The sequence below is a fragment of the Podarcis raffonei genome, chromosome 11 (genome assembly GCF_027172205.1).
Source record: "Podarcis raffonei isolate rPodRaf1 chromosome 11, rPodRaf1.pri, whole genome shotgun sequence".
In the NCBI taxonomy this organism is placed as follows: Eukaryota; Metazoa; Chordata; class Lepidosauria; order Squamata; family Lacertidae; genus Podarcis; species Podarcis raffonei.
Genome location: NC_070612.1, coordinates 3,117,006 through 3,135,647, shown reverse-complemented (window position 1 = coordinate 3,135,647; position 18,642 = coordinate 3,117,006). Strand labels below are relative to the sequence as shown.

The window sequence follows — 18,642 nt, the reverse complement described above, 5'->3', positions numbered from 1 at the left end:
GAGAAGGGGCTGGCTATTAAAATGAAGCCTTTGGCAAGAAACATGCTTGCCCCAAACTGGAAATTGCAAGAAATTTCTACTATTGTGAAGTGCTAGACGAAAAGGATGAGTTATGCGGAGAAAACTGACGGGAAGAATTCGGGATCAGGACGATCAGAGGTTTCAAGAAAACTGGAGTAAATTTATGGTGTATATAAAGGATGATTGTAAAACTCTAAAAACACTGGCAGGATTGAAATAGCTCTTACGATGTACAACAGTTATAAGCTTAAAAAGTAGAATACACAATATAAGAAAATAAGAGATACCCGCTGAAGGAATGGAGGGAAGTCGCCAGCTCGGCAGAGCTAAAAGTATTTATGTGATTTAATGTGTTGTATTGTAAAAGTATGTATAAGGAAAATAATACAAAATTATTTATAAATAAATAAATAAATAAATAAATAAATAAATAAATAAATAAATAAAGCAAGCAAGCAAGCAAGCAAGCAAGCCTTTGGTGAATGGCTGCAACCACAGATCAAACACTTGTCAATATTCTGCATGGTGGCCAGTCTATACAACAATTTTAAACACTTTTTTTGCCCCGCTATGGAAACACTGGCTCCATCTTTTGCAAACCCAGAATAGGAAGATGCCTTCTATCACGTCCGACTGTTTGTCCATCTGCCCCAGGTATTTTATTCTTTGACTGTGAGTGACTTTCCAGGGTTTTTCTCATTAGCAAATAGTGACAGAGTAATCTGTCTGTCTGTTTGTTTGTCTCTAGATTCAGGTAGGTAGCCGTGTTGGTCTGATGCAGTCAAAATATAATAATAATAAAAAATTATCCAGTAGCACCTTATAGACCAACTAAGTTTGTTTGTCTGTCTGACTGTCATCTCTGTCCTTCGGCAGAGGCTAATAGCCAGGGCTGGGTGATATCTGGTTTTTTCAACACTGTGATATAGCACCAGCTAAACATCACAATATCCTGATAAATCATAATTTCTGAAGTAAGGATGGAGCTATGCAGAGGAACTGGCTGGCTTCACAGTTTTCCCCACATTGTGATTTTTGCATAGCACACATACATGATTTGTGATATATAGCAGGTCAAAAGCTATGAAACAGATATCACGATATGGACTTAAAACCAGTTTTGGATGATATATCAATATATATCATTCTGCCCGGACGCCGAGGTCCAGCGCCGAGGGCCTTCTGGCGGTTCCCTCGTTGCGAGAAGCAAAGCTACAAGGAACCAGGCAGAGGGCCTTCTCGGTGGTGGCGCCCGCCCTGTGGAACTCCCTCCCACCAGATGTCAAAGAGATAAACAACTACCTGACATTCAGAAGACATCTGAAGGCAGCCCTGTTCAGGGAAGTTTTTAATGTGTGACATTTTAATGTATTTTTGGTCTTTGTTAGAAGCCGCCCAGAGTGGCTGGGGAAACCCAGCCAGATGGGCAAGGTACAAATAAATTATTATTATTATTATTATTATTATTATTATTATTATTATTATTATATCACCCAGCCTTAGTAATGGCCTGGTGAGTGTCCTCGGCTGCATTCCCGTATCTGCCATATCTGCCTAACAGGATAGCTGGCCCTGCAGAACAGCTTGAAACTGGCGCACGGATCGTGAAACTGGATCGTGAAAAACTGTGCCTGCATGAGTCAAGTTAATCTCCCTTCAGAGGCCCAACAGCCCCCAGTAAAGCTCTACAGGAGATGAGGGGAAATGGGCAGAGGAGACACAAGTCTCTGTTATCCCCAAAGACTGCCAATGCATTTGCTGTGCACAGACCGAATTAGTCTCTGCCAGTGCCCTTCCTTGCCCCTCTCGCGGCTGCCTTCGTCCAACATGTCCTGCAAAAAATAAACGTTATCAGAGCCTCGGCGGGCTATTTTTCACCTGACTTCTTTTCTGCTTTGTTTGGAGCGTTTGCTGAGTGTTCCGGGAGGTGCGGAGGAGAGAGACAGATAGACAAAGAGCCTGGAAACGAATTCATTGCGGCTTGACCTTTCCTAGGCGACATGAGGCTCCTTCATCAGATTGCAAAGAGAGTCACCGGTAGCCACATCAGATTTGGCGCTGATTACCCAACGCCAGGGACAGGAATTTAGCACAGCAGATCCATCAGCAAAGTCAGGCATGACAACGCAAACCAATTTGGGCTATTATTTCCCCCTCAGATCCAGTTTCTTGCAAGTCCTTACTTCACCTCCAGCTGCAGCCCCCCAGATGTTGCGTAAAATAGCAAGACGGTACAGAACACAAATGGGACGCGGGTGGCGCTGTGGGTTAAACCACAGAGCCTAGGGCTTGCCGATCAGAAGGTCGGCGGTTCGAAACCCTGAGACGTGGTGAGCTCCCGTTGCTCGGTCCCAGCTCCTGCCAACCTAGCAGTTCGAAAGCACGTCAAAGTGCAAGTAGATAAATAGGTACCGCTCTGGCAGGAAGGTAAACAGTGTTTCCGTGAGCTGCTCTGGTTTGCCAGAAGCAGCTTAGTCATGCTGGCCACATGACCTGGAAGCTGTATGCCGGCTCCCTTGGCCAATAAAGTGAGATGAGCGCTGCAACCCCAGAGTCGTCCGTGACTGGACCTAATGGTCAGGGGTCCCCTTTACCCTTTTACAGAATGCAAAATACCACAGACCAATAATAAAAATGATGGTTTGTCAAAAAATTAAAAACATGCAACTGAATAAGCCTATTGACACTAAAAAGAAAAGAAGAAGCTTTTAGGGGACACCTGAAGGTTCACAGCAAGGGTGCCAGTCTCCTCTGGAGGAGAGATGTAGGAGCCAGCGGTCTGGCATTGAAGCCTCCGCTCTGCACTGTATTTAGTCCTAAATGGCCTCGGTCCAGTATACCTAAAGGAGCGTCTCCACCCCCATTGTTGTGCCTGGACACTGAGGTCCAGCGCTGAGGGCCTTCTGGTGGTTCACTCACTGCGAGAAGCAAAGCTACAGGGAACCAGGCAGAGGGCCTTCTCGGTGGTGGTACCCGCCCTGTGGAACCCCCTGCCACCAGATGTCAAAGAGAAAAACAACTACAATGGTACTTGGGCTACATACACTTCAGGTTACAGACGCTTCAGGTTACAGACTCCGCTAACCCAGAAATAGTACCTCGGGTTAAGAGCACCCGGCCACCTCCTGGGAAAGCTCTAAGCCAGGACTGGAGAATATTTGGCCTAATAGCTATTGCTGAATTACGACTCCCATCATTCCCATGCTGGTTTGGGCTCATGAAATTTGGAGTCCAGCAACGTGTGTGTGTGTGTGTGTGTGTGTGTGTGTGTGTGTGTGTCACAGTTTCCCCACCCTGCTCTAAGCCCCAAGATCTGTGGGTCCTTGGCAGAGGGTGAGAAGGAAAACTGTTTTTCTTAGGCTTTATAAAACCCATGCCCAATAGCCAGAGTGTTGGGACATTTTTCTGCGCCCAGAAAAACTGACAGCAAGAGAAGGGGCCTCTGAGCACACGCAGAGTGCACCTTTCTTTTTGGCAATGGGCCTATTTAGAGGTGGTTCCTGGCTTGCAGAATGGTCTCAAGGCTCACTTGGCGCTCTCTGGTCTAGTTTTAGGCACCAGACAAAACCTTTACTTTTTACCCAGGCTTTTAATCCTTATTTTGAAGCTCATTTTATTAAAAAAAATTGTGGCAGGATCTTCTAGGCCTGTCTTTCATTTGTGTATTATATATGCGTTTGTTATGTTTTTGTTGTGTTTCTTGTAACTGGTTTTTCTATTTCTCTTGTGTTTGTAAGTTGCTTTGAGTCATTTTTCTGAGTAAAGTGACAAGCCAGGTTCAAGGTGTTATAATTAGTCTTTAAAGCCCCTAGCAACTCTGAACCAATTTTCCTGCGAGATCACCTTACCCAATATGCAATCACTTGTCTATTTTGATCTGCGGAAAGGGTACTGCTACAGGGGCCACATTAACCCTTCTGTATTTGTAACAAATCAATATTTTACTGCAGCAGCACCTACACTGTGGAACTCCCTGCCTCTTGACCTTAGCCAGGCATCCCAATTAGACTATTTTCCGTGCCTGCTAAAAATGTTTTTGTTTAGGCAAACTTATCCAGACATGAAGACCGCTGGTGTATGCTTTAATAAGTTTTTAGTTTATTGCTGATTTTATGTTTTGAATGTTTTAAAGCATGGGTAGGCAAACTAAGGCCCGGGGGCCGGATCCAGCCCAATCGCCTTCTAAATCTGGCCCTCGAACGGCCTGGGAGTCAGCGTGTTTTTACATGAGTAGAATGTGCCCTTTTATTTAAAATGCATCTCTGGGTTATTTGTGGGGCATAGGAATTCGTTCATCCCCCCCCCCCCAAAATATAGTCCGGCCCCCTCACAAGGTCTGAGGGACAGTGGACTGGCCCACTGCTGAAAAAGTTTGCTGACCCCTGTTTTAAAAAGTAGCTTTTACTGATAATTTTATTGTTTCATTCTCTTTGTAAATCGCTTTGAGGGTGTTTTTTTTAAAAGTCAAGTGGTGTATTCATTGACAGAAATAATAAATAAATAATAAATATTACTAAAGAAGCTACTGTTTGTTGCCCAAAATTCATGTTGCTGAATATTTTTGATGCTGCTAATGTATATATGTTGTCGAAAGAACTGATCTTACATATGATATTGGCAGCTCAAATCATAATTGCAACTCAGTGGAAAACAGCCCCAAATCTGACACTGGGCACTTGGTACCACTCACCCTAGAATATATAGCAACAATGGAGAAAATGACACATAATTTGAGATTTCGGCTTGAACCCTTTTGGCATTATTTTTGACATATACAGCCAAACCATCATTTTCAATACAGCCCTTGTCACAAGCCTAGCAAATCTGCAACAATAACCTGAAAATCTGATGAGTCTTTTCCCCCCACATACAGTTGTACCTTGGTTCTCAGAATTCATTCTGGAAGTCAGTTCGACTTCCGAAAACATTTGAAAACCAAGGCATGGCTTCTGATTGGCTGCAGGAGCTTCCTGCACTCAATCGGAAGCTGCATCAGATGTTCGGCTTCCAAAAAAAGTTCGCAAACCGGAACACACACTTCCGGGTTTGCGACATTCGGGAGCCAAAACGTTCGAGTGACAAGGCGTTCGAAAACCAAGGTATGACTGTATTTTAATTTTTGCCTGTTGTTACAATTGTTCTCTCTGTTTTATATTCAGTCATACCTTGGGTTACAAACACTTCAGGTTGCATTTTTTCGGGTTATGGACCTGCCAAAACCTGGAATGGGTTACTTCTAGGTTTTGGCGGTTGCGCATGTGCGGAAATGCTAAACCACGCATGTGCAGAAGCGCCGATCCGCAACCCGCACATGCGCAGACGTGCCACTGCGGGTTGCGAACGCTGCGGGTTGCGAAAGTGCATCCCGCACAGATCACATTTGCAACCCGAGCGTCCACTGTACATTATAACATGAAATAATAATGCAAAAAGACTGGTGTATAAATTTTATGGAACGAAATAAAAGAAATAATAGATTTGGCTCTGCGCCTGCCCCCTTCAGAGCCACCCTGCCCCTCTAAGGCTTCTGGGTGTAACTTGGCTCGCAACTGCAGTCTGCTGCCTCTGCGTCTTTGAAACCACGTTTAAAAATACTCCTGGCTAACATTCCACTTGTGGGATCCAGATCCACAGAGCCTCTCATTTTCCCAGGCAGCTGCCAAGGGTGTGTGTGTGTGTGTGTGTGTGTGTGTGTGTGTGTGTGTGATCTACTGAGTTGAATAGGATCCAAACTGCAGCAGTCTGATTGGTCCTAGAACAATAGGATCCAAAAGGCAGCAGTCTGATTGGTCCTAGAACAATAGGATTCAGAATGCAGCAGTCTGATTGGTCCTAGAACAATGCAGCAGTATGATTGGTTGGCAGGAACTACCCAATCATGCTCCAGATAGAAGTGAATCCACAACCTGATTGGCTTACAGTAGAATTCCGGAATTAGCCAATCATGTACAGCCCATTGTGTAAATAATGTATATAAAGCAGATACTTTGAGGGGACATTCATTCATTCCTCCTCACCACTATGAGCTGAATAAAGAGCATGAAATCACTTTGCGACTCTGAGTATATTTCAGTGTGTGTGTGTGTGTGTGTGTGTGTGTGTGTGTGTGTGCGTTGAACTGCCATGAGTTGGCAGGATCCCAAGCAGGCCTGCAGCAGATAAACTTCGGTAGATAAGGTGTCAGGTGGCTTTAAACAAAGCCCAGCTGCACTTGACCGATGGCAAAGGCCTTTCTCACTCACGGTTCCCCATGCCAGCTGCTCTCAGCACCAAGGAAACCAATGGCTCAGCACCAACATGAACCACGTGCTCGGGGTCAGGCAGCGATCTGCATCCTTTATCCCATCAGCGGGATTTGCATTCTGCAGCCTTTTAAAACATCTGGGGAAGAACTGACCCTCCACGTGTCCCTATTTTCCAGGGACAGTCCTGTATTTACAGAATAGAATCATAGAATCATAGAGTTGGAAGAGACTACAAGGGCCATCGAGTCCAACCCCCTGCCAAGCAGGAAACACCATCAGAGCACTCCTGACATATGGTTGTCAAGCCTCTGCTTAAAGACCTCCAAAGAAGGAGACTCCACCACACTCCTTGGCAGCAAATTCCACTGTCGAACAGCTCTTGCTGTCAGGAAGTTCTTCCTAATGTTTAGGTGGAATCTTCTTTCCTGCAGTTTGGATCCATTGCTCCGTGTCCGCTTCTCTGGAGCCGCAGAAAACAACCTTTCTCCCTCCTCTATGTGACATCCTTTTATATATTTGAACATGGCTATCATATCACCCCTTCACCTCCTCTTCTCCAGGCTAAACATGCCCAGCTCCCTTAGAGGCTGTCCCAGTTTCTGATGTGATCCCAGAATGTCCCGCTTTTCCTTAGGATCAGGGCCGTAGATACCGGGTGGCGAGATGGGCCCCTGCCAGGGGGCAGGCGAGGGATGTGTGTGTGCAAAATCGGCTAGAAATGTGTCCATAAATATGTAAATAAATAAAAATATTGATTATTGGCTCATAAGAAAAGGTTTTTAATTGAGGGTGAATTGAATGGAGGAGAGGCAGAGAGAAGAACTAATTTGTCAGTGGCTAGGGGGCGCAATCTGGACAGTTCTGCCAGGGGCGCAAGATCACTTAGCTACGGTTCTGCTTAAAGGTTAAAGCTATGGTTTTCCCAGTAGTGATGTACGGAAGGAATAGCTCTGTCTTACAGGCCCTGCGGAAGGAAGTTAAATCCTGCAGGGCCCTGGTCTCCTGGGACAGAGCATTCCACCAGGTCGGAGCCATCACTGAGAAGGCCCTGGCGCTGGTGGAGGATAATCTGACTTCCTTAGGGCCCGGGACCTCTAAACCATGTTTATTCATGGACCTTAAGGTCCTCTGCAGGGCAGGCCAGGAAAAAAGGCAGGCAGGCAGGCATGACAATTTGAGGCTGGTGTGGTGGCCCAATTGCGCTAACAGATCATCTTCCGGGTTCAGAACATGTTATACTCAAATATGTGTAGCTGAAGGTCAAATTATTCATTACCTTAAGGATGTGTTTTAAAAATACATGCTTACAAAAAAAAAATCCCCTGTTTCTGCTCCCCACTTGCCCCAAAAGATGTGGAGCTTCTGTAAGGAACAATAAATCGGGCCTGAATTATTATTTAGTTGCGATTATTGTGACTGGATCACTATTTGGGTCCCATCCAGATCGACAGCTAGCTCTACGATTTATGATTTGTGCAAACAACACAGCCAGGAGGTGTATTCACACCACACGAACTCCACAGCCAATGCTGTTATAGGACAAAGCAGATTAGCAGGTCTCATTTGCACACTGTGAGAGGGAGAAGTAATCAGCACACCTGCACTGAGAGGGAAGCAACTGCAGCAGCCAATATTCTGCGTTCCTAGCAGCAAGGTGACCGGATCAAAGATTCGAGGTGACCCTTCCTCCCATCGCCAAAGGCAGAAGCACTTCCCATTTTCCAAGCTTGTTAATAATAAAAATGATAATAATAATAAATTTTATTTATACCCCACCCTCCCTGGCCAGAGCCGGGCTCAGGGCGGCTGAACCCAATAAAATCACAGTAAAAACATAATGCGGGGAGGAAACCAATTTAAAATACAGGTTAAAATGCAATTTAAAATGCAGCCTCATTTTAAAAGTAGCCGATAGATCAAGACCATAAGGGGAGGGAAACATAAGGGTCAGACTGAGTCCAAACCAAAGGCCAGGCAGAACAGCTCCGTCTTGCAGGCCTTGCGGAAAGATGTCAAGTCCCACAGGGCCCTGGTCTCTTGTGACAGAGCGTTTCAGCAAGTCGGGGCCAGTACTAAAAAGGCCCTGGCCCTAGCTGAGACCAATCTAACCACCTTGCAACCTGGGACCTCCAAAATGTTGTTATTTGTGGACCTTAAGGTCCTCTGTGGGGCATACCAGGAGAGGCGGTCCCGTAGGTACGAGGGTCCTAGGCCGTATAGGGCTTTAAAGGTCAAAACCAGCACCCTAAACCTGATCCTGTTAACACTTTCTGTGGCCATCTTGACAGAGTTGGGAGACCTGGACAACCTGTGATCCATCAAGCTGCTGGAGCAGTGAGGTGTAGCAGTTAGAGTGTTGGACTAGGACCTGGGAGTCCAGGGTTTGAATCCTCACTTGGCCCTGAAACTCACTGGGTGACCTTGGGCCAGCCTGGCCTACCTCACAAGGTTGTTGTGGAGATTAAATGAGGAGGGAGAAAACCAGTTACATCACTTGGAGCTCCTTGGAGAAAAAGGATATAAATGCAATAAATAAATACAATTAATAGTAACATAACCCAGTCCACAGGTGCCATGGCTAGCCAGATTCTTCCAGCCCAAGGCGGGTAGCAAAAATTAAACAAGAGGAAGCTCTTTGGTGCCCTTGGGGGACTCCCCTACTTCAGTGGTGAGGCTGTATTTAATTTACTAGGTCTGAAGACTAGTTCTAAGCACATAGCTAGCATGTCCTGCCCTGAAGGATTCATTTTTAAAAACAAGATATTTCTTGAAGTTTTCAAAAAATAGAGGGGAAAAAACAATTAAAAACACATAAAATTTACATTCCTTACTTTCAATAACATGTTTCCCTGACTTCCCCACACCTCCCCTTCTTGTATTCCAGTTCCAATTTTTAGCTCAGCAAGTTCTTGTCCCCAAATTTTACCTTATTATATTTAATTCATTTTAGTTAACCAATTTTAACTTATAAACCTCAGTCTTTATACATCAGTACTTATTCTTAAAATCTTTTTCTAAGGTCGACCCCAATTCCCTTCCACGAATTCCCCATTTTTATATTAGTAGCAAAACAGAATAAAAAGGAACAGAGTATAATTGTACACCCTTTGGATACCCAAAGCCCCACCCCCCCCTTTCCCGGTTTCGAACCCCAACAAATGTCCATCAGTCTATCTGCTGTCAGCCTGGTGACCTCACGTCCGAGGCCTGCCCTGAAGGATTCAAACATCAGCTGCCCCAAAACAATATACAGTGCTACCTCGGTTTACGAACTTAATCTGTTCCGGAAAGCCACTTCTGCCTTGAGGAGGAGGTGGGGTTGAGGGCTTCGCATGGTGGGTGGAGCCCAGCCCTGCGCAATTGGGGGGATTCCCAGCCGTGTCACCCCCTGGCCAGCCAATCGGCTGGCTCTGGGGGTGTGGCCTGCCCTATTTAAGGCAGGCGCGGCCGGGGATCTCCCTCTTTTGCCGCCTCCAGCTGTTCCTGTTTCCCACCCTCCTGCCCTATAAGGTTTTCGTTCCTTGACCTTGCTATGGACCTTGGTTGGTCGCCATTGAGGGGCCTGGTAGGAATTTTTCCACGTGGCAAACTGGCACCAGCCACTTGGTTTTTGCCCACCTCGTAGCAAATCATCACAACTTTCTGGGTATTGGCGGTTAGGCATTGGTATTGCTCTGTAGATGGAAGAGGGGAGGAAGCGCCATCACCTGCCCCACATATTGAAGGGTAGTCCGGTAAAGGATTCTGGTGGGCGTGGTCCTGTCCGAAGCCTGGGGAGGTGAGGGCCCAAGACACGCCCCCTATTGGTGACCCTGGGGGAGTTCCTAGTTGATGTGCATCAGCAGGACTCCCCCTACTGGTGGTTAACCCTTCCAGGACTTCAAGCGGACGGGCTGGAGTCAGATATAGTCGGTTAGGACCAATGCCTAAGCCAATACCGCTCATCACCTGTAACCAGTAAAGTTGTGGCCTTTTTTAGCCCGTTAACCTTAATAAATGTGTCATGCGTCATTATTTCCACCTGTGGGGGGTGTCGGGAACTCGCCACACAAGTCCGTTCTTAAACCAAAGCATTCTTAAACCAAGGTGTGCTTTGCCATAGCAGCGGGGGACCCAATTTACACTCAATAGGAAGTGCAACATGTTCTGCTTCCAAGGCAAAGTACACAAACCAAAACACCTACTTCCCGGTTTGCAGCGTTCTTAATCCAAGTTGTTCACGAACTAAGCTGTTCTTAAACCAAGGTACCACAGTATATGATTCTTTGGTTCTTAAACCAAAGCGTTCTTAAACCAAGGTGTGCTTTGCCATAGCAGCGGGGGACCCAATTTACACTCAATAGGAAGTGCAACATGTTCTGCTTCCAAGGCAAAGTACACAAACCAAAACACCTACTTCCCGGTTTGCAGCGTTCTTAATCCAAGTTGTTCACGAACTAAGCTGTTCTTAAACCAAGGTACCACAGTATATGATTCTTTAACTGTGTGAGTCCCGCATTTCAAGGGGCTTAAACTAGAACGACCCTTTGAGTCCCTTCCATCTCCACAATTCTATGATTCAATCAACAATTTGATTTTATCAACAATTTTATAGTTTGCTTCCTGCACATCTTAAAAGAAAACCCTCTGCCTTAAATCACAACTGCTTAGCTTGATTGAAGAGGCAGCGGGAAACAGCCGTGCCTCGTGGGTCTCCTGCTGAGGAACAGTGTTTTCAAACCAAGGGGCTAGTCCTCATGGTTCCTGTCAAATCGCTGGGAAATGCCAGGCTGATACCTAGGGCAGCTCAGAGCCCAGAGCAGGTGTCAAACGGTTGGGGAGTCTCAGCAGCCCTGCATAGCTTCATTAACTTCCTGCAAAATCTCCATCTCCATTCGCAGTGATGGGCCTTGGACCCACATTTCCCTGATGATCCAAGTCTAATTCCTAATTGACACTGATCTGACCCTAACCCCTTAGGTAGAAGGCACCACTGGAGCCAGAACAGGAGTCGTGAGGCTTCCGTTCCTGATGCAGAAAGAGACAGTCAAGTCTTGCCTATTCTTGCTTGGATCAAATGAGGTACCATATTTTTCGCTCCATAAAGCGCACCGGACCAAAGGGCGCACCTAGTTTTTAGGGGGGGGAATAAAGAAAAACAATTTATTCCCCCCCCAGCCCCAAAGAGCAAAGAAGCCAAGACAGTGAGACATCCTGCTGGCTGTCTTGGCTTCCTCTTTAGCCGCGCGCAACCTCTCCAGCCGGAGGGGCTGCGTGCGGCTTTGGCAGAAGCCAAGACAGAAAGCGGGATGGATCCCCCACGCTGTCTTGGCTTCGTTTTTAGCCGCGGGGGTGGGGCAGGGGAAGCCCAAGCTTCCCTCAACCCCAGCCCCCAGAACAGTTCCGGGAGCGGCGGCAAGATTGTGTGCAGCCTTGCCGCCGCTCCCGGAGCTTGTGGGGCTGGGGGCGCGCTTCGAAGGCTTGCAGATAGCTGCCTGAAGCCTGGGGAGCGAGAGGGGTCGGTGCGCACCGACCCCTCTCGCTCTCCAGGCTTCAGCGAAAGCAACGCGAAGCCTCCAGAGCGCGGAGGGAGCGCTCCCTCTGCGCTTCGGAGGCTTCGCATTGCTATCACTGTAGCCAAGGAGCCTGCATTCGGCCCATAGGACGCACACACATTTCCCCTTAATTTTTGGAGGGGAAAAAGTGTGTCCTATAGAGTGAAAAATACGGTAAATGCATTCTGCACATCAGCTTTCCCCAAGATGGTGCTGTGCAGAGGCACAAAATCTCCGGAGGGCACCAGCTTGTGGGAGGCTGATGTACACAAACCTTTGCTCACTTTGTTCCTTGAATTACAGACTTGGGAGGGGGAGGGGAAAGAGAGAACGGCAGATGGGGAAATTAGAGGGCTTCTTCTAAGCAACACAGCCCGCCTCTTAAAAAGCATTACAGTCATTTGACATTCAGGACGCCTAATTAGAAAAAAAAACAAGAGTCTGAAGAGAACCACTTGCCCTAAGATCCTGCAGAAAATGAGCATGTATTACCGCCCTACAGCACTGCCCCATTCATTTCGGCGAGCCTCGTGGAGCAGATGTTCCCAGCAGATCATACCTGTTTGTGTGTTATCCATTAAAAGCATTTCCCCACTTATAGACAGCCTCTCCATTCTGAAGGAAATCAGTTCCGAGAGCTCACTGGAAGGACAGATCGTGAAGCTGAGGCTCCAATACTTTGGCCACCTCATGAGAAGGTCTGTATAGTTAAAGCTATGGTTTTCCCAGTAGTGATGTATGGAAGTGAGAGCTGGACCATAAAGAAGGCTGGATGCTTTTGGATTCTGGTGCTGGAGGAGACTCTTGAGAGTCCCATGGACTGCAAGAAGATCAAACCTATCTATTCTGAAGGAAATCAGCCCTGAGTGCTCACTGGAAGGACAGATCCTGAAGCTGAGGCTCCAATACTTTGGCCACCTCATGAGAAGAGAAGACTCCCTGGAAAAGACCCTGATGTTGGGAAAGATGGAGGGCACAAGGAGAAGGGGATGACAGAGGCCGAGATGGTTGGATAGTGTTCTCGAAGCTACCAGCATGAGTTTGACCAAACTGCGGGAGGCAGTGGAAGACAGGAGTGCCTGGCGTGCTCTGGTCCATGGGGTCACAAAGAGGCGGACACGACTAAACGACTAAACAACAACAGACAGCCTGCAAAATGGGGCTGTCAGTATAACCCTGGACATGTTTACATGGAAGAAAGTCTCGTTGAATGCAAAGGAGCTTACACCTTGGTTAAGTGTGCACAGCCTCAAGGGCTCTCTCGTCAGAATCGCAGAACTGGTACGTGCGCAGGAGCCTATGAATGAGGCCACAAACAGGCAGAAGTCTCCGGGTGACTGTAGCAGCCCTGTTGGCCTGACAGCTGTCACAGACACATGCAATAACCCACTCCCTGCCTTCTTTCAGTGCTGCCACTGCTCCCTTGGCTCAGTCACCCCCCACCCCCGTACTGCCTCTGACTGTTTTCTTGGCAAAAACCAGACAAATGAATCGCGGTGCCTTTGACTGCCATATTCCTCTCCTGCAAGAACAGGCAGGCACTACCAGAGCATGTGGCTGATGGAAAGACAGCAGAGGGAGAGGGTTGGAAGGGAGCTCTGTGTGGGTGGCTGCTGGAACCACTAGCTGCTACAGTCAAGCAGAGGCTTCTCACTTTGCGGAGGCACTTTTGGGAACGAGGGAACAGATTTAGGAAGGCCACTTAGCCCTGATGAGGCTTAAAATGAGAACCCCTCATTTTTTAGTACAGCAGCTGTTTATTTCCAGTCATTATGGCAACTTTAAAAATAGTAATCCAAGTGTGCGTGTTTGTTTTAAGCACACTATTAATATGCATTTACACTGTCAGTTTTATCTTGCTGGTGGTTTTTCCTCTTCCCCAGAAAAGCTGCATCTGAAAGGCAGCAAGGGGTAAAAACCACCCTGAACTGTTTGGAAAGGCAGGAACTGATATTTAAAAAATTAAGCCGCCACAGGGACTGCTCAGCTTCCGCCCGGCTTTGCAACCGAAATTATAAACATTCATTTGCTGGGGCAAATCAGAGCCTTCTGTCAGTTTTGCTTCCTCTCTCATGATTCAGGCCAGGTGCCTATCTGCAGTTTCAGTTTTAAACTCTGCAGGAACATTAAGGCATTTGACTGTTCATGTATATCTTTCAAAAGGAAGCTTTTTCAAATTGCGGAACTGCTCAGGGGAGGGAGAAGTTTCTCGATGATATTACAGGCACTAGCCAGTCAGTGCTGTGCATCAAACTTGCACCATCACCACCCTATGGCTGAGCCCTAAAGAAAGAGATACATTTGAATGGAACACAGCGCTGCTGTTTCCAGGGTGGCTCCACCACACACACAAAAGTGGTGTCTGTGTTCAGTCTCTCTCCACAATCCCGCCCCCTACAGACCCAGGGACAGGGGGAAAAGAAGGCAAAATGCTTTGTTCGTTGCATTTAAGCAGAAGCAGAGTTTTGCCTTGTGAAGCACCTGACAGATTCCTTCCCTACTTTTAGACTTTACTGCTAAGTTTGACAAGCTAAAACTAGACCAGGACACTTTTCTTTTCCTGCTAGTTAGGGACTAGGAGAAAATTTGTGTGTGTGTTGCTTGTGCCTCTGATGGGGAGGGTGGGGCTGGTATTTCCCTGTCAAATCACTAGAAAGGAAAAGATAAACACTATAATATCCGTTCACTTTTCCTTAAGTAATCCAGAAATGAGACAGACAGACAAGACATCACCTTCTGGGGTGGCTCAGTTTGGAGAGCACGAGAATCTTAAACGCAGGGCCGTGGGTTCGAGCCCAACGTTGGGCAAAAGATTCCTGCACTGCAGGGGGTTGGACTAGATGACCCTCGCGATCCCTTCCAACTCTACAATTCCATGATTCTAAAAGATAAAGTGCCATTTCTTATTCAAGGGCAAATTTCACTGGCAGAACTGAACCTGCCTCCGGAATGGGAATTTCCCCCTTCTCCTCCTGCCCACTTCTACATTCACACAACAGCCTGGATGACTATAGCTCTGTGGCTGGGGGCATACAGGCGAAGGGGTGTAGCTCAGCGGTAGAGCATCTGCTTTGCCTGTAGAAGGTCTCAGGTTCGATCCCCGGGTAGGGCTAGGAGAGGCTCCCTGCCTCACACCCTGGAGAGCTGCTGCCAGTCAGTGCAGACAGCACTGAGGGAGGTAGAGTAGATGAAAAGCCTGATTTGCCATAAGGCTACCCCTGGCATAGGGGTACGCGGGTGGTGCTGTGGGTAAAAGCCTCAGTGCCTAGGGCTTGCCGATCGAAAGGTCGGCGGTTTGAATCCCCGCGGCGGGGTGTGCTCCCGTTGCTCGGTCCCAGCGCCTGCCAACCTAGCAGTTCGAAAGCACCCCCGGGTGCAAGTAGATAAATAGGGACCGCTTACTGGCAGGAAGGTAAACGGCGTTTCCGTGTGCGGCTCTGGCTTGCCAGATGCAGCTTTGTCACGCTGGCCACGTGACCCGGAAGTGTCTCCGGACAGCGCTGGCCCCTGGCCTATAGAGTGAGATGGGCGCACAACCCCAGAGTCTGTCAAGACTGGCCTGTACGGGCAGGGGTACCTTTACCTTTACCTTACCCCTGGCATCTCTAGTCAAGAGGAACAAGTAGGAAGTGGAGACCCAGGAGAGCAGCCACCAGTCTGAGCACGAGGCAAACTGGGTTAGAATGACACATAATTTGACAGGTTCCCATGGCTCCCTGGCAGCTGTCCAAGGACGCAACAGATGCAGGCTGCAGTGACAGGCAGAGGTGACTTGCTGTGCACAAAAAACGCACACCAAAACAGGAGACAATATTATCCCGGGATTCATGAACCCACAAGAAAAGCGAGCAAGGAGCATCCAGCCTGCGTCGCTGGAGATCTGCCTTCGGGAACCAGTTTGGGGTTTGCCGGATAACGTGGCAAGGACACCCCCACCGCCCGCGGCTGCAAGGAAACAAGAGTTTAATGTTCCACGAAGAACTTGGGCGTATTATCTATTAACTAGAGGATCAACAGCTTCTCCCTCGGCTCGACCAAAGTCAACAGCTAAGAAGGCGGGGAGGGAGAAGACTCAGGGAAGGGGCTGCGCGCTGGGAAACAGCTGATCCGGCACCCTCTGGCTACGTCTCTCACCCCCCCCTTTCCTTCTCCGGCTCTGGGCAAGAGGGAAGGCACGCTATTTATGGGGGTCACAGAGTGCGCGCTCATCCGGGCAGGGGGTTTGTTGGTTGCAAACACTTCAGAGAAGGAACGGGGTGGGTGGGTGTTGTGCAACTTTCCAGGCACCCCCCCAGAATTGCAAAGAGGCAGAAAAGACCTCTCGCCCCCCACTCCCAAATCGGGCTGCCTCCAAACCTCCCTCCCTCCCTCTGCAAGAGCAACAACAACAACCCCCCCAAACTCTTGCAACAGGCCAGAAGTTTCAACTTCGACCTGCAGCCGCCGAGCGTTTTGCAAAGCGAGCCTGTCAGGCGGTTGCGCTTGGAGATTCAGCACGCGCGCTGGCAACGGGGAGAGAGAGGGCAGCACCCAGACCCGTGTCAGGATGTGGCCAGGGAGAGAGGAGCCCCCACCTCCCCCTGCACCCCCACCCGGGGTGGGGGAGGGCGCTGTCAGCCTTGCCAAGTGGGCCCGGGATGGGGAGGCTGGGAGGCGCTGCTCCTGCTTGTTTACGCGTCCCCTATCGGGCCATGGGAAGAAGGGAGGGCAGCCGAGGTCGGCCCGGCCGCCGCCCCGAGGCGCCTGCAAACCCGGAGCCGGCGGCCACCCCCTTGCATGCGCGCGCGCGCCTTGCCCACCTCCGTCCGGGGTCCCCGGCGCAAGAGGCGCCTCCGCTGCGGGGCTGCTGACTTGGTGCTGCCGCTGCTCCTGCCGCCGCCGGGCTGCTCTTCAGGTGTGAGGAGGAGGAGGGGGGAGAGGGAAGAGGGAGGGCAGAGGAGTCTGGGAGATGTAGTTTGCCAAGGGGAGGAGCAGCCCCCGAGGAGGATCCCGGGCGCGCCGCCGCCGCCGCCGCCTCCGCGCCTCGCCTCGCCTCTCCGCCGGCCCGAGCTGCAAGCAGGCGAGCGCCAAGGCGCAGCGGCGGCTGCTTTGGAGTTGCTCTTGCAGGATCTTTTGCAGATCCAAGATCCCCTCCCGTTGCAAGCCATCCCAGTCTCCGATCGAGGCGAGAGTCGAGGGGATTCAGGCGCTCACGCTCAAGGTCCCCGTTTCTTTTTGGAAATGCGGTCCAGCAGAGACTAGGGTGACTCTATGAGTGGAGTTTTCTTCTTCTTGGGAGAAAAGCAATAACAAACCTAGACAGCATCTTAAAAAGCAGAGACATCACCTTGCCAACAAAGGTCCGTATAGTTAAAGCTCTGGTTTTCCCAGTAGTGATGTATGGAAGTGAGAGCTGGACCATAAAGAAGGCTGATCGCCGAAGAATGGATGCTTTTGAATTCTGGTGCTGGAGGAGACTCTTGAGAGTCCCATGGACTGCAAGAAGATCAAACCTCTCCATTCTGAAGGAAATCAGCCCTGAGTGCTCACAGGAAGGACAGATCCTGAAGCTGAGGCTCCAGTACTTTTTTATTTTAGTTTTTTTATTTTCAATGCAGAATCATAACAAAAATTACAAACATTGAATCCAAAATAATACTATCCAGACAAAAATCCCGGGAACATATAGAAAAAAAACAGAAAAGGAAAAGGAAAAAAAAAGAAAAGGAAACGAAACTACAGTGGTGCCTCGCTAGACGAAAAGAATCCGTTCCGCGATTCTCTTCGTCTAGCGGTTTTTTCGTCTTGCGAAGCAAGCCCATTGACAGCTTAGCGGATTAGCGCTACAGCTGTCAAGCGGCTTTTCGCGATCAGCTGTTAAGCGGCTTATCAGCGGAACAGCTGATAAGCGGCTTAGCGGCTTAGGAAAAGGGCGAAAAAAGCCCGCGGGGGGACGCAAGATTTTTTCGTCTTGCGAAGCAACCCCATAGGGAAATTCGTTTTGCAAAGCGCCTCCAAAACGGAAAACCCTTTCGTCTAGCGGGTTTTCCGTCTTGCGAGGCGTTCGTCTTGCGGGGCACCACTGTAAACTAAACAAAAACAAAAAAGCACACATCTACAGAACAAAACCATATCATTACGTACATAAACACAAATTGACTTCCTTCCTTTGTTCTAAGACCTCAAAAAATTTACTCTTACTGTATTGTTGTGTCTAATTAGATTACTTCCATCTTTGTGCTTTTTTACACCATTTTTCTTATTCTTTAACCCCGTAAAGCATCATTCATTACATAGCAATATACTAACTCCAGAACAATGTTGTTTCATATAGTCTTTAGCACAACCCCATTCTTTTAATAATTTCTGGTCCGATTGTCCCCTTATGTAAGCTGTGAGTCTTGCCAGATTTATGTATTCACAAAATTTAATTTGCCAATCTTTCACTGATGGAATTTTTCTGCCTTTCCAGTTTTTAGCTATAAGCATCCTGGCAGCTGTTGTTGCATAAAGGAATACTTTCCTTTGATTTTCAGGGATATCATTTGTAATTAAACCTAAAAGGAATGCCTCCAGTTTTTTACTAAAAGATATTTTAAGAATCTTTTTGAGTTCTTCATAGATTTCATTCCAGAATTGTTTAATAGGTCGGCATTCCCACCACATGTGAAACATTGTTCCTATTTCTTTTTTACATCTCCAACAGGTATTCGATTTTAATTTGTAAATTTTAGCCAATTTTACCGGAGTTAAATACCATTGGTACACCATTTTCATAAAATTTTCTCTTATTGTATAACATGCCGTGAATTTAATATCATATTTCCATAATTTCTCCCATTGGTCCAGCCGAATTACATATC

General features: G+C 48.0%; 1 protein-coding gene across 1 annotated transcript in view; it reads right to left on the bottom strand.

Annotated features, from left to right (window-relative positions):
* The window catches only part of MYORG (myogenesis regulating glycosidase (putative)), a 36,946-nt gene extending 20,200 nt beyond the window's left edge, over nt 1-16,746 (bottom strand). The window contains exon 1 of the mRNA XM_053408963.1: nt 16,600-16,746. The gene's annotated coding sequence lies outside the window, so the exon portion shown is untranslated. The remainder of the gene's footprint in view (nt 1-16,599) is intronic.
* Nucleotides 16,747-18,642: the final 1,896 nt, after the last annotated feature.